Here is a 26,451-nt window from a genome sequence, read left to right as displayed (position 1 = left end):
CATGATCATGAGGCCTCCCCAACCACATGGTACTGTGAGTCGATTAAACCTCTTTTTCTTTATAAATTATCCAGTCTTGGGATGTCTTTATCAGCAGTGTGAAGACAGACTAATAAACTAGGTAACGTCTTTATTTAGCTAACAGGATTTTACCCTTGCTAATTTCTTAGTTTTGGCAAATGTATCATCAATAGGTAAGATACTAGCATTAGACAAAGCTGGGTGAAGATTATATGGGAACTCTTTGTACTATTTTCCCTCCTGTAAATCTGCATTTATTTTAAAATTTTGAAAAAATTAAATACTCCCCTTCAGAAAGGTTTCTTCCATTGCCTTGAGCAGGCAGCTCTGGGAGGGTGCTGTGTAATTGCTAACTTACTGAGGCATCACCGTCAGGAAGAAGTCGGTCCCCTCCCCAAATCCCTGTAACAGTCAGTGAGCACATCCAGGCGACTGTCAGAAAGATCACATCTGGGACAGATTTCTGCAGACATTTCACTACTTGTAGAAAATACAAATGCATTAACACCAGCCTACTTACAATGAAAATTATTATCTCTTACATTGCTAGTACAGCCATTGTCATTATTCTCATCAAAAGGCTTTTTGTTAAGGTCCTTTTTGCTAAGGTTCTGAGCTGGGTGCTATTTGGGTTTAATGGACAAAGTTCATGCTCTAAAGAAGTTGTCAATTCAAAACTAGTCTCGGTAACTGGGCACAGATAGTTGGGGCTCATCTATAAATAAACTCATTTAAATTGACCCTCATCTTTTCTTCCCCCCCGCCCCCACCGAGACAGAATCTCACTGTGTCACCAGGCACCAGGCTGGAGTGCAGTGGCACGATCTCGGCTCACCGCAACCTCTGCCTCCCGGGTTCAAACAATTCTCCTGCCTCAGCCTCCCGAGTAGCTGGGACTACAGGCACACACCACCATGCCCAGCTAATTTTTTTGTATTTTAATAGAGACAGGGTTTGACCATGTTGGCCAGGATAGTCTCGATCTCTTGACCTTGTGATCTACCTGCGTCGGCCTCCCAAAGTGCTGGGATTACAGGCGTGAGCCACCGCGCCTGGCCCCAACCCACATCTTTTAAAATGGCCTTAAATGACTTTTAGTAAAAGCAGAGTATAAATGTTTACATATGTACATATGTAATCAGCTTAGGAAACAGTTTGATTCATTGGCATATAAGTGGCCATTTCTTACCGTAATTTCTTACCGTAATTTCCAGTTAACTGCTCTCACTGTTTTTTATTGACATCCTCATCTTCTCACTGGGTGGGGCTATGTTTAAAACACCTTAATCCAATTCTGTAGTTTTTCTCTTCATTTTTGGTAATTGAAACAGTCTCATCTGGTGACCAAGGCTTATGCATTTTAAATTCTCAACGTTGCATTTGATTCAAAGCTGCTCCCCTTCCCTGCATAGTTGGGTGGGTGGCTCTTTTTTTTCCCTATGACATCTTTCCAATGGTTATTAATGCTTCTCTGGCACTGGGCAGGGAGGCAAGCAGCGGAAGGTTTCCCTTTGAGGCTGGTTGTGATGAAGTTATTTGCCCATTGTTATGGACTGAATGTTTGTGTCCTTCCCCAAAAATTCCTGTGTTAAAATCCTAACCCCCAGTGTGATGCTCTTTGAAGGTGGGGCCTGTAGGAGGTGGTTGGGTCACGAGAGTGGAGGGATTTATACCCTTACTTTTAAAAAACACTAGAGAACTCTCTCGCCCTCTGTCTGCCATGTGAGTATACAACAAAAAATATTCCAGTCTGCAATCTGGAAGATCTTCACCAGAACCCACCCATGTTGGCACCCTGATCTCAGACTTCCAGCCCCCATAACTCTGAGATATAAATTTCTGTTGTTTATAAGCCACTCAGTCTATGATAATTTAAAATAGCAGCCTGAACTAAGAAACTCGCTTTCTGTAAACTTGAGGCCACTAATCTAGTTTCTAGATTATAGTATTCTCTGTGGTTACTAATGGAAATTATAAGAAGCCCTAAGAAAGAGACACTTGACTCTATCTACTTTTGATCCACAAGCTCTGTCGTCACAACCACATTTTCCTGATAGAGCCTGCCTTTTTTGTTACCCCTCTGGCAATCCGCACCAAACTCTGGTGATAGAGTTTGGCTCTGTATCCCCAACCAAATTTCATGTTGAATTGTAATTCACAGTGTTGAAGTAGGGACCTGGTGGAAGGTGATTGGATCATGGGGGCAGATTTTCCCATGCTGCTCTCGTGATAGTGAGTGGGTTCTCACGAGATCTGATGATTTAAAAGTATGTGGCCCTTCCCACTTTGGTCTCTCCCTTCTGCTGCTATGTGAAGAAGGTGCTTGCTTCCCCTTCACCTTCCACCATGATTGTAAATTTCTTGAGGCCTCTCAGTCCTGCTTCCTATCGAGCCTGCAGAATTGTGACTCAATTGAACTTTTTTTCCTCATAAATTACTCAGTCTCGGGCAGTTCTTTATAGCAGTGTGAGAAGGGATCGTTACACCTGGGGCACCAAATCCACATATTATCTGCTGCCCCAATCTGGAGCACAGGCTCATCACATCTTCTGGGCATCTCAGAAACCAGAATCCTGAGAGAGTGGTTTTTGCGCATTCTTCTCTTCCTGGTTGTGCCCATCTCAAATATTACAGGGTAGGTCAGGAAAGCAGTGGCTTGTTAGCCAGGAAAAGGAATGCCACTCACAGCTGGTAATTTGGGGAGTTGCCATCTCTGGACTTTGGGAAGAGAAAGCATTTATGTTCACCTTCCCATCCCCAGAGGAAAATAGAGGTGAAGGACTAACCTCTCTTTACTGTGCTCCCCAAAAGAAGTTTGGCCTTGACACCCCCCGCCCCCGCCACCACCCCGACCTGCATTAGATCTCTTGCTGGGCAGGACTCAACCTCAGTCAGCATCTCTCACTCCTGGAACTAGAGAATCTAACATCAAGAATTACCTCTTATTTGAACTTGGCCCTAGAAAAATGCAGAGGCTTCTCCCACCAGGACACCGTCTCTACTCTGTGTAACCTCCAGCGCAGAAAAAGTTCAGTAAGGACTCCCACCAGACTGCCATGCACACGCGCATAAATATATTCTTAAATGAAACAGCTGCCCCCTCAATAAGACTGACCTCTGTGTCTCCAAAGACCTATTATGTGAGATGTAATGCGATGCTATAGATCTGCCCCACCTTCACACGTGTTTGAACTTTGTGTATTATTTATTCTTTTAAAACAATCGTGGCAGGGGATTGGGAAGGCAAAAATTAGCAGTGGTTCCTTCGAAGTTCCATCCATATAAAATCTGGAGGATGGAGGATCTTGCCTCCCCAACAACACTCTTGAGGGGGAGCTATCTTTATCAAAGGACAAAGTAATTAGCCAAACTCATCCAAAACCACAGCTTCATATTGGCTGTCTGGAGTGTCCCCGGAGAACCTTCCTTCTGTCTCATTCAAGGGCCTCTTGCATCGATTATTTAACAACTGACATCTCCCTGCTTCTCTCTCGTGTGCTTAGGCCTGTGGAAAGGTCATTATTACCCCAGTGTTGCTTCTCTCCCTTTGTAACCCTCTTCCTGGGGATTTAGCTGAAATAAAACGTAACATTGGAGGCTGAGAGGTGGAAAAGCTCTCTCTCATTCCATCCAGGGGCAATCAATGTTCACAACGTTGAACATTTTGTTCATATAAACATTTGCTGATGGCCCACGACATGCCAGGCATAAAGTAAATGTTGGGAGATGAAGATGAATAACATCCTCCCTGCCTTTCAGGAGCATGGAGCACACAGCCTGGCAGGGGATACAAATAACTGTAAAGGCTCAGAGAAAGTATGCCTGATGTGTTCTAGGATGGATTTGCCTGTTGTTCATGGGTACCGGGGTAAAGCTAAGAGAGGAAGTCACGTATGGGCTGACTCTGGTAGGGTGAGAAGTCAAGGCGGATGGTGAAGAGCTTTGCTTCCAGCAACTAAACCAGTTAAACAAAGCCTAGAGAGGTGAGGGATCTGGCATTCTCAGCAGTAGGACTGTGCTGTCTGGCTTAGCTACAGCCAAGGGTGCAAACTTTTGGGAGTGATTTCCTTGGTAACCATATCAATAGATCCTGAAGAACAACCTTACTACCTGTGTCCAGGCCATAGGAGAACTGGCTAACACACTGGAGGTTCTGGGAGCAAAACTGCCCACATTGAACTTTTATTGGTGTTCATATTTATATGAAGCACCTACTCATACACCAGGAGGTCCGGTAAGTATGAGTAAATCTCATTTAATCTTTATAAGTGCACTTCAGGTTGGGACTGAGTATATGCCCCATTCTATAGATAAGAAAACATGTTTAGCAATGTAAATAATCTTGTCAAAATAATGAAGAAAGCCGGGTTCAAATCCAGGTGAATATGACTCATAATCTTATATTCTTCCAAATCTCATATTCTTAACCACCTTTTCCTTGCAAGAGGAATTGTGAGACATAATCTTCCATTGAGGACTGTGTATTAATTTCTTTCAATTTTATAGCACAAATCACATTCTGAAGGCCACATAACTCTTGCTAATTAGGATCAGGTAATTTTGCCCAATTTTGCACTTGGGATTAATTATCCTGAGATGAAAAGAACTTCCACCTTCTGCAACTGACTCGATACTATTCCAAACGGTGGACCTCAATCCTAGCTAAACTATTTGTTCTACTAGCCCCTCTAAGAATTATTCATGCCTCCGGATAGATATTAAATGTAGATGGCTCCTTTTTCAAAAAGATCAGCACTTCATCTTCCCCAAATTAGGGGCCCATCAGGTCTCTGGAAAATTATTCCAAACTCCACAACACTTTTTTCTAATGACTATAGGAGCAGATTGAATATGAGAGCTAAGCAGATTTTAAATAAGTATGTTTTTTACTAAAGGCCTTTGTATCAGTTAAGAATTGTGTTCACAAGAACAGAAAACCAAACATGTTCTCACTCATAGGTGGGAGGTGAACAATGAGAACACAAGGACACAGGGAGGGGAAGATCACACACTGGGGTCTGTTGGTGGGTGGGGGCCTAGGGGAGGGATAGCATTAGGAGAAATCCCTAATGTAGATGATGGATTGATGGGTGCAGCAAACCACCATGGCACATGTATACTCGTGTAACAAACCTGCATGTTCTGCACGTGTGTCCAGGAACAGCAAACCATCATGCACATGTATACCTATGTAACAAACCTGCACATTCTGCACGTGTATCCCAGAACTTAAAGTATTAAAAAAAAAAAAAAGGAATTGTGTTCAGCTCTGAGTAAAAGAGGTCCTCCAAAACATAGGTTTAAACAAATTAGGAAACTTATTTTTCTCAGGTAATGAAGAATCTAGACATAGGAGGTCCTGGGTAAAATGGTGGCTCACAATTCATCAGGAACTTAGACTCCTCTGACATTTCTGTTCAGTCATCTTTAAAGGTCATCTAGTGGCCTCAAGTTGGCTGACAGAGTTCTTGCCATTTTGTTCAGGTTCCAGACAAGAAGAATAAGAGCAGTGGGCAAAACAATACGCCATGTGAGTCAACCTCTTCGTAAGCTTCGCTAGGAAGTTCCTCTCAACAACGTCCACTTACATTTCACCAGCCAAAACTTGGCCACGTCTAGCTGCAAAGGAGGCTGGGAAATTTAGAGGATTTTTCTTTGTTTCATTATTTTCATATATCAGATAGATATATGGCTGTTCCTCCCCCAGACAGGGTTCTATTAGGTAGAGAGAAAGTGAGAAGATAGACTGGCCTGGCTAGTTAAAATAAGGCTGCTTTCTGAGTACGAGTCAGAGGAACTGCACTCTCAGAGGGACAGAAGCAGGCTCTGCCAGGCCTCAGGCTTCTATGTCACGTAGGAAAATAACTTTGGTCCTGCATCACATCTTCAGGGTTGGAGAAGGAGCAGCTCTCTCTAAGGAACAAGAAGATCATATTTTTTAACTTCAGGAAATGATCAGGAACTTATCCCAGGTCAGCAGTGGGTCTGAGGAGACTTGCACAGTCTTTAAAGGAGACTTTACCTTTTCCAGACCTTTGCATTTCTTTTCCTCTTGCAGTCCTGTGCTCTGGTCCCTGCTGCAAATGAGCAACTGTACTTTTTTTTTTTTTTTTAACAGGTCAGGGTGTTTGGGGACGTTGGTGTACAAGAAGAACAGTTATGTCTGCCTCAAAGTTACGAGATAGAGCAGGTAATCCCATTTTTAAAGGCAGATGTACCCTAACCATCATCAAAGCTTCATTCGCCTTTGAATTTAAGGTTTTGCCCTCAAACCATGACTCTTGTTATCCTGCTAAAATCTTACATGGAGCTTTAGTTTAATGAAATTCAGCTATTTCAAGATGGAATACTTGACCAAACATAGGAGAAAGCTGAGAATTACAAAGACAAAAATTAATCCTGCCCTTTCATTTTATTTAGAAACATTTTTTTCTTTTATTCATTCTTTCATTTCGTTCAACTGTATTGATCAAACAGCTCCACGTGCTAGGTTCAGGATACAGTACAGGTCTTGAGACCCGGGACATGCCCTCGAGGAATGTGTTCCCGATTGCATGGAAACAGTGAGGATTATAGTCCAGAGCAGCAAGAGTGATGATATCTATGCATAGTCTTAAAAAAAAGATTGGGCCACTGCCATACAGCAGAAAATCAATTTGGAGAAGCGTCAGGGAAGGCTTCTTGGACATCGTGAAATCAGAGACCTAATTGATCAACTTTCAGGAGCATTGAACCTGAACTTCTGAACTTCAAAGTCAGTCCTCCCTTGAAACTAAACCAAATCATGTGCTCATGCACTTATCTGGAAAATAAAAGCATGTATAATACTAGTACTCAAAAGCTAAGATCCCAGGTAAATTGCTTCAAAGCAAAAATCAAAATGAACAATCAACACCGTGGACCATACAATAAAATCTAACCTCTGTTAGCAGACGAGGAAAGCTTAAAGTTAGTGGTGTCACCTGGTATAGCAAGCAGTCACCTCAAAGTTAAACACTAGGTGGTGTCCTTAGCACAGTTTGCTATCTGACGTCTCAAACAGTGACGGTTCACTCCTTCCAGGAAAAACAAAGCAAAACGCTGGGTACCTCATCACAAAATTGATTTTATAAGAAGAAACAAAACCTTTAATGGTATTCTGTTTTTACCACGAGCAATACATTTATCTTTTTTTAACAGTAAATATTTTCGGATAGATATGCACATTATTCCTTGCAAAAATCAGATGGAACCACTAGAGGGCCAAACTCTCCCAGGACCTAGTCAGCACCGGTTCTGTAAAGGCAGCAGTAGCCTCTGGGTGCCGAAGCCAGGAGTTAGAGAACTGGGTTCAAGTGTCCTGCAAGCAACCTGGACCCATTACTCAACTTCATAGTCTCCATGGAGAAGTTTGCAACTTAGAAGTTGATAGAAAATGTTTTACACCCAAATCACCAAAGCGCAGCCTTATTACAAATGTCCGCCTCCCCTTCCACCAAGTAGAAAATGTTAGATTAGAAGATTAAAGGATACTATGCAAGGCAATTAAGCTCCTTAAATAAAAGGAATTAGGAGGTCACCAGGTGGTAGCAATAAGTTTCAAAGATGATGAAGGGAAGATAGAAACCTTACCTTGTAAAGTCATTCTCAATAAAGAATAATCAGATAGGAATGGGAACAGGAAAAATCAGATCGCTCAAGGCAGAGAAGAAAAAAAAGAAGGAAATAATTACAACGGAAAGTGTTTTAGGCCAATAGTCAACCTACAGAGGGGAAGGCTATAGATCTCTTTTACCTAAAAGGAATGAAAGGTTTTTTTTAATGTTGCAAACTAGAAACCAACTAATACAACACTAGGCAGGAAATACAAAAATAGAAAATACTTTAGTCTGAAAATATTTTATGCAAATACTTCAATGATATTTGGTTTCAAAATACTGGTCAAAGAACCGGTCATGATCTGTGACAAAGTTTTCACCGATCTGTGACGAAAAGCAGAAAATAAGGACATTATAAAAAGTCTTTCAGAAAGCTAATTGAACATACTTATTTTTAGTCTCAGATTAGATCTTTTCTGCCTTTTTATGGCACAAGGTTCTTTCTAAAGTTAAAAAAAGAAAGAAAGGCTTCTCCTAGGGGTGTTTATGCGTTATTTCATTCTGCTTTGTTATTAGTCCTTATTTCACAAACTCTAATTTAGCATCGTTATGCGTATTTTTGAAATGTTACTGGTCTGAGAAATCCAAGTCTGAGAACTACTGCATCAACAACTAATTCAAGAGAGTTCTAGTCAGCAAGGTGTTATTCACTCGTTTATTTAGGAGCCAATTACAGTCCAGAGTAGCAAGAGGGATGATGTCTAAATATTTGTTGAGTTCTTCGGTGGTCCTGGGCTGCATTGGACCAGGGGTGGTGAGCATGAGCAAGGCTGGCATTGCTCCTCCTCACAGGACATGCCATCTGGCAGGAATGTCTGGGGTGGTAAGAAAGTTGAGGTCCATTGTGATGTTAAGGATGATGGTGTATTAAACCTGCAACCGCACATGGGATCATTTTTAACAACTTATGTAGAATTTTGCACTTTATCTTTTCAAATCCACCTTGGATGAAGAGTGTGGTTTTTTTCCTATAAAAATTGAGTAAGTGGGCTGGGCACAGTGGCCCATGTCTGTAATTCCAGCACTTTGGGAGGCTGAAACAGGTGGATCACAAGGTCAGGAGTTCGAGACCAGCCCGGCCAACATGGTAAAACCCCATCTTTACTAAAAACACAAAAAATTAGCCAGGCATGGTGGTGCATGCCTGTAATCCCAGCTACTTGGAAGGCTGAAGCAGGAGAATTACTTGAACCTGGGAAGCGGAGATTGTAGTGAGCCAAGATCGCGCCGCTGCACTCTAGCTTGGGCGACGGAGGGAGACTCCATCTGAAAAAAAGACTGAGTAAGTGAATGTCTGTTTCTATCAAGTTACTTTAAAATATATATCCACATCTCACTTAGATAGTTGCTGGGACTCTTGGTTCAAGGCCCTGGGCTGGCTCTCTACATACAGTGTGCCAAAAAAGGCATCTCTTTAAAGATGGAGTCCCAGAAGTTGCAGAATTAATATCCCTTACCTATTCTGGAAAGGTACAGCAGGAAGATCTAGGTGTGGACAAGGGAAGTCATTTCTCACCCTGCCAAGGAAGGAGGAAGAGTAGGTTTAAGGGAATCTATGGTGGCTCCCTTTTCCAAAGCATCCCTGAGGAACAGCTAGCCAGCTGGTTACATTGCTTTCCGATGTGACATTTCTGGACTCTTGGGATTATTGGGTTATATTTGGAATTAATCTTGGCCACTGTCTGGGTCTCCCATCTTTAATAGTCGAGTCAGCAGGACAGTTTTAGAGAAGATCGATAAAACCTGGCAGACTTGCACTGGTTTCCATGGTAACATGTTGAGCGCCTACAGGTCCTTAAAGAGCAGCAACAGGAATAGTTAAATTATTTCAGGGCCCTCTAGCCTAGAATATGGGGATCCAAGGTAAGAAAATCGTTAAACACCTGTGCTTCTGGAACATAATAGATACATACATAGGAAAGGACGTTAGAAAGTAATATGCAAGCGTGATTTTGTTTATAGAAAAATAAAAACAAGCAGAAATTGGTTGCAAGTATTTTTATGTCAGAGAATTGTTTCAGTGCATTACCTGGAGCCTTACTTACTGAGCTCTTCAGGTCTTTTAGGGAAGTGTTTCAGAACGTGTACAACCTTATCAATTCTTTTATCAGGGCTTGAATTCTCATAACTATATACCTCTGTGCCTTACTTTACATTTTAATTTCACTTTAAGTTACTGTTTTACAATAAACGCTTCATCCCCAATACAGTGGGGCATATTTGGCCCCTTTGAGCCAGTGTAGGCTGCCAGCTCTGTGAATTGGGAGCATCCTACCTGCCTCACAGCATCTGTACACTTGATTCAGAGATGTCTTTTTTGTATCCCTCACCACCCTCTGACAGAACCCCATAGATCAGCTTTCCAGGTCTCTATTCTCAAATGTGCAGGAGTCTCTCTCTAACACCTGGCTAGTTAAATAGAATTTCCAGACTTAGCCTGTCTATCTCTGGCCACCTGGTCTTCACACTCCCCTTCTATTTGGAATTTTCCATGGATAGATTCACCTTGAATTCCCCTCTTTCAATTACTCCTTCAATAAGCAATTCCTAGAGGCCATCTTTGTAGAACAAGATGATGGACTACTCTCTTTGGAAACCACCCTTAAGCTAGCCTCACCAGACACCAACTGGCCCCACAGGATTTCTTTCTGCCTTTTTTCCTTCTTCCCTTTCTTTGTATATTCAAGGTTAGATTTCAAATCAAAATCCTAAGCTCATGATTCACTATCCTCATTGACCATGCAAGGCTCAGTATGCATGTATTTATAGATTTCTTGTATAACAAATATTGAATGTCTTCTATGAAAGTACTTTCAATGTGCACGTATTGTGTGGCACCATACACTTCATTCTACTCCTCACTTCTTCACTCCATATTCTGGTTTCTAGTATCCTCATGTTGTGGCACATACATCAAGACTGTTGCTTAACTGCTCTATAATACTCCCTTGTGTACATCCAGTACTCCCAGTAAGAAACCACAGATTTCTCCAGTCACCCAGTAAGAAACCACAGATTGCTGACACCTCCCTGAAAAACAATAAACATCTTCATAAATGCCCCGTTATAGACCTGCATGAGACTTTCTCTGGGACGAGAACCCAAATATCCCCCACAACAATCTTCTGGATTCCAGATCAGGGTTGCTGGGTCAGAAAATAGGCATATTCTTAATTTGACCAAATAGGACCAGAGGCTCTCCAGTGTGGCTGCAACAGTCCATATCCCCAGCAGCACCGCGTGAGGATCTTCACATCCCCCAACCCCATCTCCCTGCAACACGTGGCATGAGTTCCAGCTTTATAAGTTGTGCTAATCTGACAGAGTTGAAACTGCTATTGTTTACATTTGCATCTCTTACAAACCCCAACTGAGTTTGAGCATCTTGTCGTAAGTTTGACATCATTTAAAAGTTAGCATTTTCGGTTTCGTTTCTCATGGTTCACATGTTCTTTTCCTTTTACTAGATTTCTACTGGAATTCCCAAACTCCTCATTGGTTCTCTGTTACTTTTTTCCGTGGCTATTTTCATGGAACAGCAAAGCTTATTTTGATGTGATTAAATCCATCAATTTTAGCCTCAGGTTAGTGTTTTGGGGGTTTCCTATCTTCGATGGAATTCTACAGTTTTCCCAGCAAATACAATATCTATTGTAGGTATTTGTCACATGACCTTTATAAATTAGAACATTCTCTTTTAGACCTAATTTTCTAAGAGTTTTTATTTTTAATCACGAAGTTACTGAATTGTATCCAATGTTTTTTCTGGTTTTATTACTATTCTGTAGTTTTTCTCTTTTAGTGTATTCATGTGGTGAGTTACATTGGCTCATATTCTGATGTTGAATCATCCTTGCTTTTGTTAAAGGATTTTTAATATTTTGATACAGTTCAGATCATACTGATATGGTTCATTTTAGCTCCTTCACTGCCAAGCCAGGGGTCAGGGACTAGTTCAGTTTCTCTGCCTTCTCTTTGTCAGTGATAATCAGAGTATAAATGAATCTGCTGCATGGAACTTTTAACTTCACGTTTTCCTTATTTTTCTTGATCCTGACAGATTTGGCATCCTATCACCAGGCTATGAGCAGAAAATCCTTGATTTCCTCAATTTTCTGAGGCATGGTGCTGAGGTGGACAGGGAGAGGGCGCAGTCTCTTCCTTGCTTTCATGGGGGTAAAACTTTCCTAATTTTGTATTATATCTAAATAGTAATATCTTACTTTATAATAAAAATCATTGTTTGGAGCAGAGCAAGATGGCAGAATGGAAGCCTACACCTTTCATCTCTTTCACTGGAACACCAAATTTTAACAACTATCTGTCTGCGGAAAGGCACCATCACAAGAACCAAAAATCAGGTGAGAAATCACAGTACCTGCTTTTCACTTCATATCACTGAAAGAGGCATTGAGGAGTGCAAGAGAGACAGTCTTGAATCATGAACACCACACCCCCTCCACCTGCTGGCAGCAGAGAGAGGTGCAGAGAGAGAGAGAATCTGGGGAGGGAAAATGCAGCAACTTGGGGATTTTACGTTGAACTGGGTGCTGCCCTGTCACACTGCAGAATAAAGCCTTGCTGGTCTCAACCAGCACCTCCACACAGAGGGAGCATTTGGAATAGCCCTAGCCAGAGGGAATCGCCCATATCAGCAGTAAGAACTTGAGTTTTTCAGCAAGCCTCGCTACTGCAGGCTGAAGTGCTCTGAGGGCCCAGGTAAACTTGAAAGGCAGTTCAGGACACAAGAACTGAAATTCCTAGGCAACTCCTAGAGTGAGGTTGGGCTGAGAGCCAGTGAACTATGGTGGTGCCTAGTGAGAACTAGTGACCTAGGGAGACACCAATGGGCGCAGCTAAGGAAGTGCTTGTGCTACTCCTCCCCCAACTCCAGTGCAGCTGGTAGCAATGAAAGTGACTCCTTTCTTCTGCTGGAGTGGGGCAGAGTGAAGAATAAAGAGGACTTTGTCTTGCATTTTGGATACCATCACAGTCACAGTAGGATAGCGCACCAGGCAGAGTCCTGAGGGCCCTATTCCAGGCCCCAACTCCCAAACAACATTTCAAGACACATCCTGGGCCAAAAGGGAACTCTCTTTCTTAAAGGGAAGGACTAGTCCTAGCAGGACTTACCATCTGCTAACTAAAGAGCCTTTGGGCCCTGAGTAACCAGCAGTAACAGTCAGGGAGTACACAATGGGCCTTGGGCTCTGAGATATGCTGCAGAATAAAGCCTTATCTAGGGAAACCCCACAAATTTCCAGCTGTGGCAACTATGGTGAGAGACTCCTTCTGTTTGGAAAAATCAGAGGGAAAAGTTAAGGGGACTTTGTCTTGCACCCTAGTTAGCAGCTCAGCCACGGTGGGGTGGAACAGGCTCTTAGAGTCCCTGAGTTCAGGTCTAGGCTCTTGGATGACATTTCTGGACTTGTCCTGGGCAAGAGGGAAGCCCACGGCCCTACAGTGTGAGTCCCAGGCCAGACAGCATTCATCACAAGTTGACTGAAGAGCACTTGGGCTCTAAGCGATCATCAGCAGTGGCGTGGCAGAATCCCCCATGGTTTGGTGGTGGTGCTGGTGGTGACCACCTGTGGAAAGGGAAGGGAAGAGTGGGAAGGTCTTTGTATTGTGATTTGAGTGCCAGCTTAGCTGCCATAAAGTAGAGCATCCGGTAATTTTCCAAAGTTTTTTACTTCAATCCCTGACTCCCAGACAGTACCTCTGGATATGCCTGGGGCCTTGGGGAACTCACCACCCTGAAGGGAAGGGCTTTGAACAGGACCCAGCACTGTGCTGACTTCAAGTCTGATCCAGTGCAGTCCTAGTAGTAGCAGCCACAGAAGTGCTTGTGTCACCACACTCCCAATTCAAGGTGGTGCAGAACAGAAAGACTCTGTCTGTTTGGGAAAAAGTAAGGGAAATGAACAAGAGTCTGTATATGATAATCCAGAAAATGTTTCAAGATTATATTCAAGATGACCAAAGTGGTACCTCTGTGAGTCTACAGAAACTACAGCATTATTAGAATTGGGGCACAAGTCCCTTTGAATATCTGGAAAGCCCTTCCAAGAAGGAGAGACACAAACCTAGACTGTGAAAACTACAATAAATACCTAACTCTTCAATACCCAGACACCAACAAATATCTGCAAACATCAGTAACACCCAGGAAAACATGACACCACCAAATGAACTAGATAAGTCACCAGAGATCAAGCCTGGAGAAACAGATACATTATCTTTCAGGTAGAGAATTCAAAAGAGCTCTTTTGAGGGAACGAAAAATCAAGATAACACAGAGAAGGAATTCAGAATTTTATTAGATAAATTAAACAAACATTGAAATAGTTAAAAAGTATCAAGAAGAAATCTAGAGTTGAAAAATGCAATTAGCATATTGAAGAATGCATCAGAATCTCTTAATAGCAGAATTGATCAAGCAGAAAAAAGAAGTAGTGAGCTTGAAAACAGCCTATTTGAAAATACACAGAAAGAAAAAAATAATAAAAAGAATAAAAAACAATGAGCAGACCTATAAGATCCAGAAAATAGTCTGAAAAAAGCATATCTAAGAGTTATTGTCCTTAAGGAGGAGGTAGAAAAAGAAATAGGAGTAGATGGTTTATTCAAAGGGATATTATCAGAGAACCTCCCAGGCCTAGAGAAAGATATCAACATTCAAGTACAAGAAGGTTATATAACAGCAAGCAGATTTCTCCCAAAGAAGACTATCTTGAGGCACTGAATAATTAAATTCTCAAAGAATAAAGAAAGGATTCTAAAAACAGTAAGAGAAAAGCAACAAATAACATAAAATAGAATCTTGATACATCTGATAGCAGGCTGCAGTGGAAACCTTACAGGCCAGGAGAGACAGGCATGACATATTTAAAGTGCTGAAAAAAAGCTTTTATCCTAGAATAGTTTATCTGGCAAAAATATCCTTTAAGCATGAAGAGAAATGAAGACCTTCCCTGACAAACAAAACCTGAGGGATTTCATCAGCATCAGACCTGTGCTACAAGAAACGCTAAAGTGAGTTCCTCAATCTGAAAGAAGAAATAATCTGAAGGTACAAAACTCACTAGTAATAGTAAGGACACAAAAAACACAGAATAGTATAACACTGTAATTATGGTATATACACTTCTGTCAACTTAAGTGGAAAGACTAAACAATGAACCAATAATAACTACAACAATTTTTCAAGATATGGATGGAAGAGTAAGATATTAAGATAAATAACAAAATCTTAAAAAGTGGGGGGACAAAGTTAAAATGTAGCCCTTCTTTAGTTTTCTTTTTGTGTGTTTGTTTGCTTGTTTATGCAATCAGTGTTAAGTTACCATCAGCTTAAAATAATGGGCTGTCAGATAGTATTTGCAAGCCTCATGGTAACTTCAAATTACAAAACATACAATGATAAACAAAAAACTTAAAAATCAAGAAATTATACCACCAGAGAAAAATCACCTTCACTTTAGAAAGACAGGAAGGAAGGAGAACAGGAAGAGAAGACTGCAAAACAATGAGAAAATAAATAACAAACTGGCAGGAGTAAGTCCAATGTTATCAACACTAATGTTGAATGTAAATGGACTAAACTCTTCAATCAAAACAAGCAGAGGGGCTAAATGGATGAAAGAACAGGGCCCAGTGATCTGTTGCCTACAAGAAACACACTCTACCTACAAAGATACATATAGACTGAAAAATAAAGGGAAGGAAAAAGATATTCCATGCAAATGGAGCCCAAGGAAGAGCAGGAATAGCTATACTTACATTATACAAAACAGATTTCAAGACAAAAACTGTAAGAAGAGACAAGAAAGTATGTAATGATAAAGGGGTCCATTCAGCAAGAGGATATAATAATTGTTAATACATATGCATCCAACACTGGAGCAGCCAGATGTGTAAAGCAAATATTATTAGAGATTTAAAAAAAAAAGAGAGATAGACAGCAACACAATAATAGCTGGAGACTTCAACACCTCACTTTCAGTAGTGGACAGATCTCCCAGAGAGAAAATCAACAACAACAAAGTTAGACTAAATGTGCACTATAGAACAAATTGACCTAATTAGATATTTACAGAGTGTTTCATACAATGGCAGCAGAATACACATGTTCTCCTCAGCATGTGGATCATTCTTAAGGATAGACCATATGCTAGATAACAAAATAAGTCTTAAAATATTCAAAAAATTGCAATAATATCAAGCATTTCTCTGACCAAAATGGAATAAAACTACAAATTAACAAGAGGAATTTTGGAAAATGTACAAACACATAGAAATTAAACAATATGCCCCTGAGTGACCAGTGGGTCAATGAAGAAATCAAGAAGGAAACTGAAATTGTTTTTGAAACAAATGATAATAGAAACAGAACCTATAGGATACATCAAAAGCAGTACTAACAGGGAAATATGTAACTTTAAGTGCCTGTATCAAAGAAGAAGAAAAACTTCAAATAAATAACCGAATGACACATCTTAAAGAACTAGAAAAGTGAGAGCAAACCAAACCTAAAATTAGAAGAAGAAAACGGATAATAAAGGTCAGAGTAAAAATAAATGAAATTGAAATGAAGAATTTAATACAAAATATCAGCCAGGCACAGTGGTTCATGCCTGTAATTTTATTATATAGCACTTTGGGAGGCCAAGGCAGGGGAATGGTTTGAGCCCAGGAGTTCAAGACCTGCCTAGGCAAAGTCAAAACTACCTATTCGGTTAGTAACAAATGCTGGTGAGGACGTGGAGAAGAGAACATTCATACGGTGTTGGTGGGAATGTAAATTAGTACAACCACTATGATAAACAGTTTGAAGATTCCTCAAAAAATTAAATATAGAGCTACCATGTGATTCAGCAATCCTACTGTAGGTGTATATTCAAAAGAAATAAAATCAGCATATCGAAGAGATATCTGCACTCCCATGTTTATTGCAGCACTTCACAATAGCCAAGATTTGGAATCAACCTAAGTGCCCATCAATTGATGAATAGATTTTTAAAAATATGGAACTTATACATAAAGGAGTACTATTCAGTCATAAAAAAGAATGCAATTCTGTCATTTGCAACAACATGGATAAAACTGGAGGTCATTAGGCTAAATGAAATAAGCCAGGCACAAAAAAACAAACATCACATGTTCTCACTTATTTATGAGATCTAAAAATCAAAACAATTGAATTCATGGAGACATAGAAGGATGGTGTACCAGAGGCTGGGAAGGGCAGCAGGGGTGTGGGGAGAAGTTAGGAAACATTAATGGGTACAACAAATATATAATCAATGAATAAAACCTAGTATTTGATAGCACAACAGGATGACTATATTCAATAATAATGTAATTATATATTTTAATAACTAAAAGAATATAATTCGGTTGTTTGTAACACAAAGGATAAATGCTTGAGGGAAGGATATCTAATTTTACATCATGTGATTATTACACACTGCATGCATGTATCAAAGTATGTCATGTACTCTATAAATATATACACCAACTATATATTCATGAAAACTAAAAATGAAGAAAATTTATTATGATGATGACACACTGTTAATTTGGCCTTGCTAATATTTTATTTTCATTTCTGTGTTTAAAAATGAACTGTGCCTATAATTTTCTTTTCTTGTACTCTTTCTATCTGTTTTGGAACCATTTGAAATTTCGTAGAATTAATCCATAACACCATCTTGGCCTGAGGCTTTAGAAAAAGGAGAACTTTGATTTTTCATTACAATTTTTTTTTGTTGTTTTGGAGACAAAGTCTCTTTCTGTCACCCAGGCTGGAGTGCAGTGGCATGCTCTCGGCTTACTGCAACCTCTGCCTCCCCAACAGCACATGCCGCCATACCCAGCTAATTTTTTTTGTTTGTGTTTTAGCAGGGACGGGGTTTCACTGAGTTGCCCAGGCTGGTCTCGAACTCCTGAGCTCAAGCAGTTCTGCCCACCTCAGTCTTCCAAAGTACTAGGATTACAGGTGCAAGCCACCACGCACAGCCTACAATTTCTTTAGTTCTTATCAGTTAATTCAAGTTTACATTTCCTCTGGTGCTAATTTGAACATTTTATATTTTTCTAAAAATTGTGCTTTCTATCTATGTTTTCAAATAAAGATATTTATTTTTAAAATTTCAAATTAGTACATAGTTTTTCAAAATATTAATTTGTAAATATTTCTTGTGTTAAAAGTAATTTCCCTTTTTCTTTTCTGTAATTGGTTATTTATATTTTTTCTCTTCTTCGTGATTAATCTTTTCAGAGATCTATCATTATTTTCAAAGAACTGGCATTGCTTTATCCATTTCAATGTTTTATTGTTATTTATTATATTGATTTCTGCCTTGAGCCTAATTATATGTATCCTTTGTTCTTTGTCTTTTCAAACTTCTTAAGATTAATAATTTGTTTGCTTTCAACCTCTTAACTTTCTAGTTTCTTAAGTTTATGCTTAATTTATTTGCTTTTAACTTATCTTTCTTCCTGTTAAATGTATTTAAAGCTATAACACTTTTTCTAAGTATTACTTTAGTTGTTTTCACAAATTTTGGCATCTACTATTTTCATGGCTCATGCATTTCTAAGTATTTTGTGTTTATCTTAAGATTTTTGAAAGTTGTGCTAATTTTAGCCCAAATGTCTAGGCATGTGGAATTTTTTAAATATGAGATTATTTGTTTATAGCCATATGAGATTTTTGTAGTGTTTCTTTAGTTACTGGTTTCTAATTTGATTGAACAGAGTCAGATAATAATGTGTATGATATTGATTATTTGGAATTTATTGAGGTTTTCTTTGCATGATTAATGTTTGTAAAGTGTGGAGGGGCTTCAAGATGGCTGACTAAAAGCATTTCATGTGCTCCTCCCCTACTTAGAAAAACCAGTATAGTGCATAGACAATCACACTTCAAATACATTATCAAAGAAAGAACACTGGAATTCAACAGAAAAGTGGCAGGAAACACTGAAAACAATGATGGAGAAGGAAGAAAGGCAGTCTGCTTGACTGGGATCAACTGGGAGCCAGGAGTGACTTCCCAATTTGGGGAAAGGGTTAAGTGAGAGACTTTCCACAGCTCACACCCCTACCAGGGAATTATGGAAATCTGGCCACCCTGGATCCTCCCAATCCCTGAAAATAACAAAGGGAGTTGCTGGGAGACTGTGACACAGAACTGCTCCAGGAAGGGAGCTCATGCTGTGTCCCATACACTTTCTGAGACCTACACAGGTATTGCAAGGTGTCATTTTTATCATTTTAGCCTTTAATAAATTGCCTGCTTTCCTGGGGCCCACCAGCACTGGGACTGAGGTGTTAGGGAAACTTGGGCTGTTGCTGTTGGGACTACAACACAATCTGGGAATGGGCTCATACACCTGGGCTGACAAGTAAGCAGGACATGGGCTGTAGCTGCCAGTGCTGGGAAGTTAGTGCCATCAGGACTGAGACTGGAATGTGAGCTGGGCCCAGGTTGCTTTTGGGATTCATTGCAAACTGGATGGGAGTTCTTGCAGCCAGGCTGAGGTGCGAGCTAGGTGCAAGCTACCACCATGACTGGGGGCCAAGCCTCATCATAATTGGGCATGAGAGGGATACATATTACCCACTGGTTTAGGATGTGGCCACTGGGGCTGGATTCACAATGACAGGGACTCAATATAGCTACTACTATCCCTCACCCAAGGAGTCCACCTGGGATCTGAGGATGCCTCTGCTCACCACAGCTAGCACCTGCTCTCCCCATTTGGAGGCTGAGCATAAGCCTGCCCAACCCAGCTTTACCATCAACTCTGAGAGAAAGCACATAGCTTGGGGTCCTGGGGATTTCTCAATCCAATCCACCACATTGGGTGCCTGAACACTCCCCCAGGGGCCTGAGGTTTGGTCTAAATATGCAATCACTACAACCTCAGCTGACACCTACCTGCCAGCACCACATGCATATCTAGAGACTGGCCATTCCACCACATTGCAGCCACCACCAAAACTAATACACACTGCTTATGACCCAGAGAATCATCCTACCACAGCTTTTGCTATTGCCTACGCCACACTGGTTACCTAGAGGTCTAAGAACCAACTCATCTACCCACTCCACTACTGCTACTACTGGCATCCCAGAAAGTCACCCTTAGCACCAAGAATTGGCCTGTAGATAATGAACAAACTAATATAGATGCCAGCATGAACCACCATAGGATACAAGGATACACATGCTCACCCCACCATTGCTACCACTGAGGCCTGAAGACTGGCCCACCTGACATCCTAATCCCAAACACAACTTTGCTACAGCCTCCACTAATAACTGCACCCTAATGCAACAAGAAAATTACAGATACCACTAATGTTTACAACCAAAGAAATCTTATGGAGACTACACTACCACACACCACAGAATCAAAGCCAAGGTGCCCTACTCAACCAATAACATGGATACATTTTCTGGAAAAAGCTTTTCCCTATGAAAGTAAATTTAAAAATAGAAGTAACTATTAACACTCACCAGTTGCACAGATAACAAGATAAGGACACAGGAAACATTGAAAACCAAGGAAATATTACACCTCTAAAAGAACACAATAATTTTCCAGCAGTAGATATTTATTAAAAAAACAATTATTGGCTGGGTGTCATGGCATATGCCTGTAATCCCAGTACTTTCAAAGGCTGAGGTAGGTGGATAACTTCAGGTCAGGAGTTTGAGATCAACCTGGCCAACATGGTAAAATATCATCTCTGCTAAAAATACAAAAAGTAGCCAGGCATGGTAGTGTGCACCTGTAATCCCAACTACTTGGGAGGCTGATGCATGAGAACTGCGTGAACCTGGGAGGTGGAGGTTGCAGTGAGCTGAGATCACACCACTGTACTCCAGCCTGGGTGATGGAGTGAGACTGTAAAAAAAAGAAAGAAGGAAAAAAGAAAAGAAGGAAAGGAAGAATGAAAGAAGAAAGGGAGAAAGGGAGGAAGGGAGGAAAGAAGCTTGATGAGATAGATACAAGAGAATTCTGAAAAATAATTCAGGATATGGATGAGAAGTTCTGAAACTGAAGAATTCATTGAAGAAAATAAAAAATATATTTTAAAGCTGTAATAACAAAATAGGTGGGAAGAAAGAATTTCAGAACTTGAATACAGGTCTTTCAAAATAATCCAGACAAAAATAAGAAAAAACAATTTTTAAAACATGAACAAAGCTTTCACAACACTTGAGACACATAAAGCAATAAAATTTAAGAATTATTGGATTCCTCAAAGGGGAAGAGAGAACAAAAGGATTAGAAAAGTAGTTTCGGAGTGGGAAGATCCAAGATCACCCTTTTAGGAACAGCTCAGGATCGCAGCTCCCAGTGAAAGCACAGAGGGTGAGTGGACACTGCATTTCCAGATGGACCTTTATCGCCCACAGACCAGGAGATTCCTAGGCGGAGGAGCCCTACAGGTTGCCAGCATGGCTGTTTTGGCCAGCGCGGCTGTTTTAGCTGGTGCAGCTGTTTTGCCAGCACTGCAGTGCAGTGGCTCTCCATACAAAATACACTGGTCTGGTTGCCCTTTTAAGCTGGCCAGGAGATTCCCAGGCAGTGCCGTTGTTTCAACCAGTGCAGTGGGTGGCTGCATGGGAAATTACACAGATCCTGGCGCCTTTTCAGCAGGCGAATGGAACACCTAGGAGAGTCAACCGTTCAACTTAAAAATAAAAGGCTCTGAGGCAAGGAGCCAGGTGATCAGGCTCAGCGGGTCCCACCCCCACAGAAACAAACAAAAAAGCAATTGGAAACACTCAGGGTTGAGAGTTTCACGGCAAGCACCCAGGATGGTGGAGCTCGGTGGTGGAGGGGCAACCGCCATTACGGAGGCACTCCACCCCTACAGAGGTAGTCCGCCATTGCTGAGGCAGCTTGCTGTTGCCAGGGCAACCCACCATAGCAGAGAGAGTCCGCCATTACAGAGACAAGCCGCCATTGCCAAGGCAGTTGTAACCACACCCATATAAACAGGACTACAGGGAAGCTCAATGGCAGCAGGGCGGAGCTCAGCAAAGCCTCTGCAGGCAGACAATGACTAGGCTGCCTCCTTGCTGGGCAGAGCAGCCCTGAAAAAAAAAGGCAGCAGCAAAATGGACACTAATAAATAAAGCTCTAACTCCCTGGGACAGAGCACCTGGAGACAAAAAGGCAGTTCATAAGTTCTGCTGCAGCAGACTTAAATGTACCTGCCTAGCAGCTCTGAAAGAACAATGGACCTCACAGCTCAACGCTTGACCTCCTATAAAGAACAGACTGTCTCCTCAAGCAGCTCCCTGACCCCTATATATCCAAAGAGTCACCTCACAGAAGACTGATCAGACTGACAATTGGCGGGCATCATTCTGGGACAAAGATAGCAGAAAAAGAAACTGATAGCAACCCTTACTGTTCTGAAGCTGCTGCAGGTGATCCCCAGGCAAGCAGGGCCTGGAGTGGGCCTCAGCAGTCCTACATCAGAGGGGCCAGACTGTTAGAAGGAAAACTAAGAAACAGAAATAAGTTCATCATCAACAACCTGGACGTCCACTCAGAGACCCAATCTGAAAATCAGCAACTACACAGACGACAGGTGGATAAATCCACAAAGATGGGAAGAAACCAGTGCAAAAAGGAGGAAAATATCCGAAACCAGAGCACCTCTCCTCCTACAAGGGATCACAACTCCTCACCAGCAAGGTAACAAAGCTGGATGGAGAATGAGTGTGATGAAATGACAGAATCAGAATTCAGAAGGTGGGTAGTGAGAAACTTCTGTGAGCTAAAAGAACATGTTCTAACTCAATGCAAAGAAACTAAGAACCTTGAAAAAAGATTTGAGGAAATGATAATAAGAATTGACAACTTAGTGAGGAATATGATTGAATTGATGGAGCTGAAAAACACAAAACGAGAACTTCGCTAAGCACGCACAAGTTTCAACAGCCGAATTGAACAAGCAGAAGAAAGGATATCAGAGGTTGAAGATCAACTCAATGAAATAAAATGAGAAGGCAAGATTAGAGAAAAAAGCACAAAAAGGAATGAACAAAGTCTCCAAGAAATGTGGGACTATGTGAAGAAACCTAATCTACCTTTGACAGGTGTACCTGAATGTGACGGAGAGAATGAATCCAAGCTGAAAAATACTCTTCAGGATATTATCCAGGAAAACTTCCCCAACCTAGCAAGGCAGGCCAATAATCAAGTCCAGGAAATACAGAGAACACCACAAAGATATTCCGCAAGAAGAGCAACCCCAAGGCACATAATCATCAGATTCACCAGGGTTGAAATGAAGGAGAAAATGCTAAGGGCAGCCAGAGAGAAAGCTCTGGTTAACTACAAAGGGAAGCCCATCAGACTCACAGCAGATCTCTTGGCAGAAACCCTACAAGCCAGAAGAGAGTGGGGGCCAATATTCAACAACCTTAAAGAAAAGAACTTTCAACCCAGAATTTCATATCCAGCCAAACTGAGCTTCATAAGTGAAGGAAAAATAAAATACTTTGAGAACAAGCAAGTACTCAGAGATTTTGTCACCACCAGGCCTGCTTTACAAGAGCTCCTGAAAGAGGCACTACACATGGAAAGGAACAACCAGTACCAGCCACTCCAAAAACATACCAAATGGTAAAGAGCATCAACACAATGAAGAATCTGCGTCAACTAATGGGCAAAACAGCCAGCTAGCATCAAAATGGCAGGATCAAATTCACACATAATAATATTAACCCTAAATGTAAATGGGCTAAATGCACCAATCAAAAGACACAGACTGGGAAATTGGATAAAAAGCCAAAACCCATCAGTGTGCTGTATCCAGGAAACCCATCTCAAAGGCAAGGATACACAAGGCTCAAAAGAAGGAAGATTTACCAAGCAAATGGAGAGCAAAAATAAAGCAGGAGTTGCAATTCTCGTCTCTGTTAAAATAGACTTTAAAGCAACAAAGATCAAAAGAGACAAAGAAGGACATTACATAATGGTAAAAGGATCAATATAACAAGAAGAGCTAATGATCCTAAATATATACAGACCCAATACAGGAGCACCCAGATACATAAGGCAAGTTCTTAATGACTTACAAAGAAACTTAGACTCCCACACAATAATAGTGGGAGACTTTTACACTCTCCTGTCAGTATTAGACAGATCAACCAGACAGAAAATTAACAAGGATATCCAGGACCTGAACTCAGACCTGAAACAAGCAAACCTGATAGACATTTACAGAGCTCTCCACCCCAAATCCACAGAATATACATTCTTCTCAGTACCACATCACACCTACTCTAAAATTGACCACATAATTGGAAATAAATCACTCCTCAGCAAATACAAAAGAACGGAAATTATAACAAACACTCTCTCAGACAACAGTGCAATCAAGTTAGAACTCAGAATTCAGAAACTAACTCAGAACCGCACAGTTTAATGGAAACTGAACAACTGGCTCTTGAATGTCGACAGGATGAACAACAAAATGAAGGCAGAAATAAAGAAGTTCTTCGAAACCAACGAGAACGAAGACACAACATACCAGAATCTCTGGGACACATTTAGAGCAGTCTCTAGAGGAAAATATATAGCAACAAGTGCCCACATGAGAAGAGTGGAGAGATCCAAAATTGACACCCTATCATCAAAATTGAAAGAGCTAGAGGAGCAAGATCAAAAAAACTCAAAACCAAGCAGAAGACAAGAAATAACTAAGATCAGAGCAGAACTGAAGGAGATAGAGACACGAAAAACCCTTCAGAAAATCAATAAATCCAGGAGCTGGTTTTTCAAAAAGATCAACAAAATAGACAGACCACTAGCCAGATTAATAAAAAAGAAAAAAGACAATAACTAAATCGATGCAATAAAAAACGATAAAGGGGAAATCACCACAGAACCCACAGAAATTCAAACCATCACCAGAGAATATTACAAACAACTCTATGCACATAAACTAGTAAACCTGGAAGAAATGGATAAATTCCTGGAAACTTGTGTCCTCCCAAGCCTAAACCAGGAAGAAGTTGAAACTATGAATAGACCAATAACAAGATCTGAAGTTGAGGCAGCAATTAAGAGCCTACCACACAAAAAAAGCCCAGGTCCAGATGGGTTCACACCTGAATTCTACCAGCACACAAAGAGGCACTGTTACCATACCTCTTGAAGCTATTCCAAATAGTCCAAAAAGAGGGCATCCCTCCCAAATTATTTTATGAGACCAACATCATTTTGATACCAAAACCGACTGAGACTCAACAAGAAAAGAAAACTTCAGGCCAATATCCATGATGAACATAGATGCAAAAATCTTCAATAAAATACTGGCAAGCCAATTGCAACAGCACATCAAAAAGCTTATCCACCATGATCAAGTAGGATTCATCCTGGGGATGCAAGGCTGGTTCAACACACCCAAGTCTATAAATGTAATTCACCACATAAACAGAACCAAAAACAAAAACCACATGATTATCTCAATTGATGCAGAGAAGGCCTTTGACAAAATTCAATAGCCCTTTTTTTTTTTTGAGACAGAGTTTCACTCTTGTTACCCAGGCTGGAGTGCAATGGCGCGATCTCGGCTCACCACAACCTCCACCTCCTGGGTTCAGGCAATTCTCCTGCCTCAGCCTCCTGGGTAGCTGGGAATACAGGCACACGCCACCATGCCCAGCTAATCTTTTGTATTTTTAGTAGAGATGGGGTTTCACCATGTTGACCAGGATGGTCTCGATCTGTTGACCTTGTGACCCACCCACCTCGGCCTCCCAAAGTGCTGGAACTACAGGCTTGAGCCATCGCACCAGGCCCTCAATAGCCCTTTATGCTAAAAACCCTCAATAAACTCGGTATTGATGGAACATATCTCAAAATAATAAAAGCTATTTATGACAAACCAATGGCCAATATCATACTGAATGGGCAAAAACTGGAAGCATTCCCTTTGAAATCTGGCACTAGACAAGGATGCCCTCTCTCACCACTCCTATTCAATATAGTTCTGGAAGTTCTAGCCAGAGCAATCGGGCAAGAAAAAAAAATAAAGGGTATTCAAATAGGAAAGGAGGAAGCCAAATTTTCTCTATTTGCAGACGACATGATAGTATATCTAGAAGACCCCATCATCTCAGCTCCAAATCTCCTGAAACTGATAAGCAACTTCAGCAAAGTTTCAGGATACAAAATCAATGTGCAAAATCACAAGCATTCCTGTACACCAATAACAGACTTAAAGAGAGCCAAATCAAGAACAAACTGTCATTCACAATTGCTACAAAGAGAATAAAATACCTAAGAATAAAACTAAGGAAGCATGTAAAGGACCTCTTCAAGGAGAATTGCAAACCACTGCTCAATGAAGTAAGAGAGGACACAAACAGATGGAGAAACATTCCATGTTCATGGTTAGGAAGAATCAATATCATGAAAATGGCCATACTGCCCAAAGTAATTTACAGATTCAATGCTATCCCCATCAAGCTACCAATGTCCTTCTTCTCAGAACTGGAAAAAACTACCTTAAACTTCATATGTAACCAAAAGAGAGCCCACATAGCCGAGTCAATTCTAAGGAAAAAGAACACAGCAGGAGGCATCACACTACCAGACTTCAAACTGTACTACAAGGCTACAGTAATCAAAACAGTATGATATTGGTATCAAAACAGTATGATATTGGTACCAAAACAGATATATAGACCAATGGAACAGAACAGAGGCATTGGAGGCAACACAACATATTTGCAACCATACAATCT

The 26,451-nt window shown here is 40.9% G+C and overlaps 1 pseudogene; it reads right to left on the bottom strand.

The window, feature by feature from the left end:
* Positions 1 to 11,569: 11,569 nt before the first annotated feature.
* On the bottom strand, positions 11,570 to 11,782 carry LOC100410539 (large ribosomal subunit protein eL38 pseudogene; annotated as a pseudogene).
* Positions 11,783 to 26,451: the final 14,669 nt, after the last annotated feature.

The sequence above is a fragment of the Callithrix jacchus genome, chromosome 3 (assembly GCF_049354715.1).
Source record: "Callithrix jacchus isolate 240 chromosome 3, calJac240_pri, whole genome shotgun sequence".
In the NCBI taxonomy this organism is placed as follows: Eukaryota; Metazoa; Chordata; class Mammalia; order Primates; family Cebidae; genus Callithrix; species Callithrix jacchus.
This window is presented reverse-complemented; position numbering and strand designations above follow the sequence as displayed.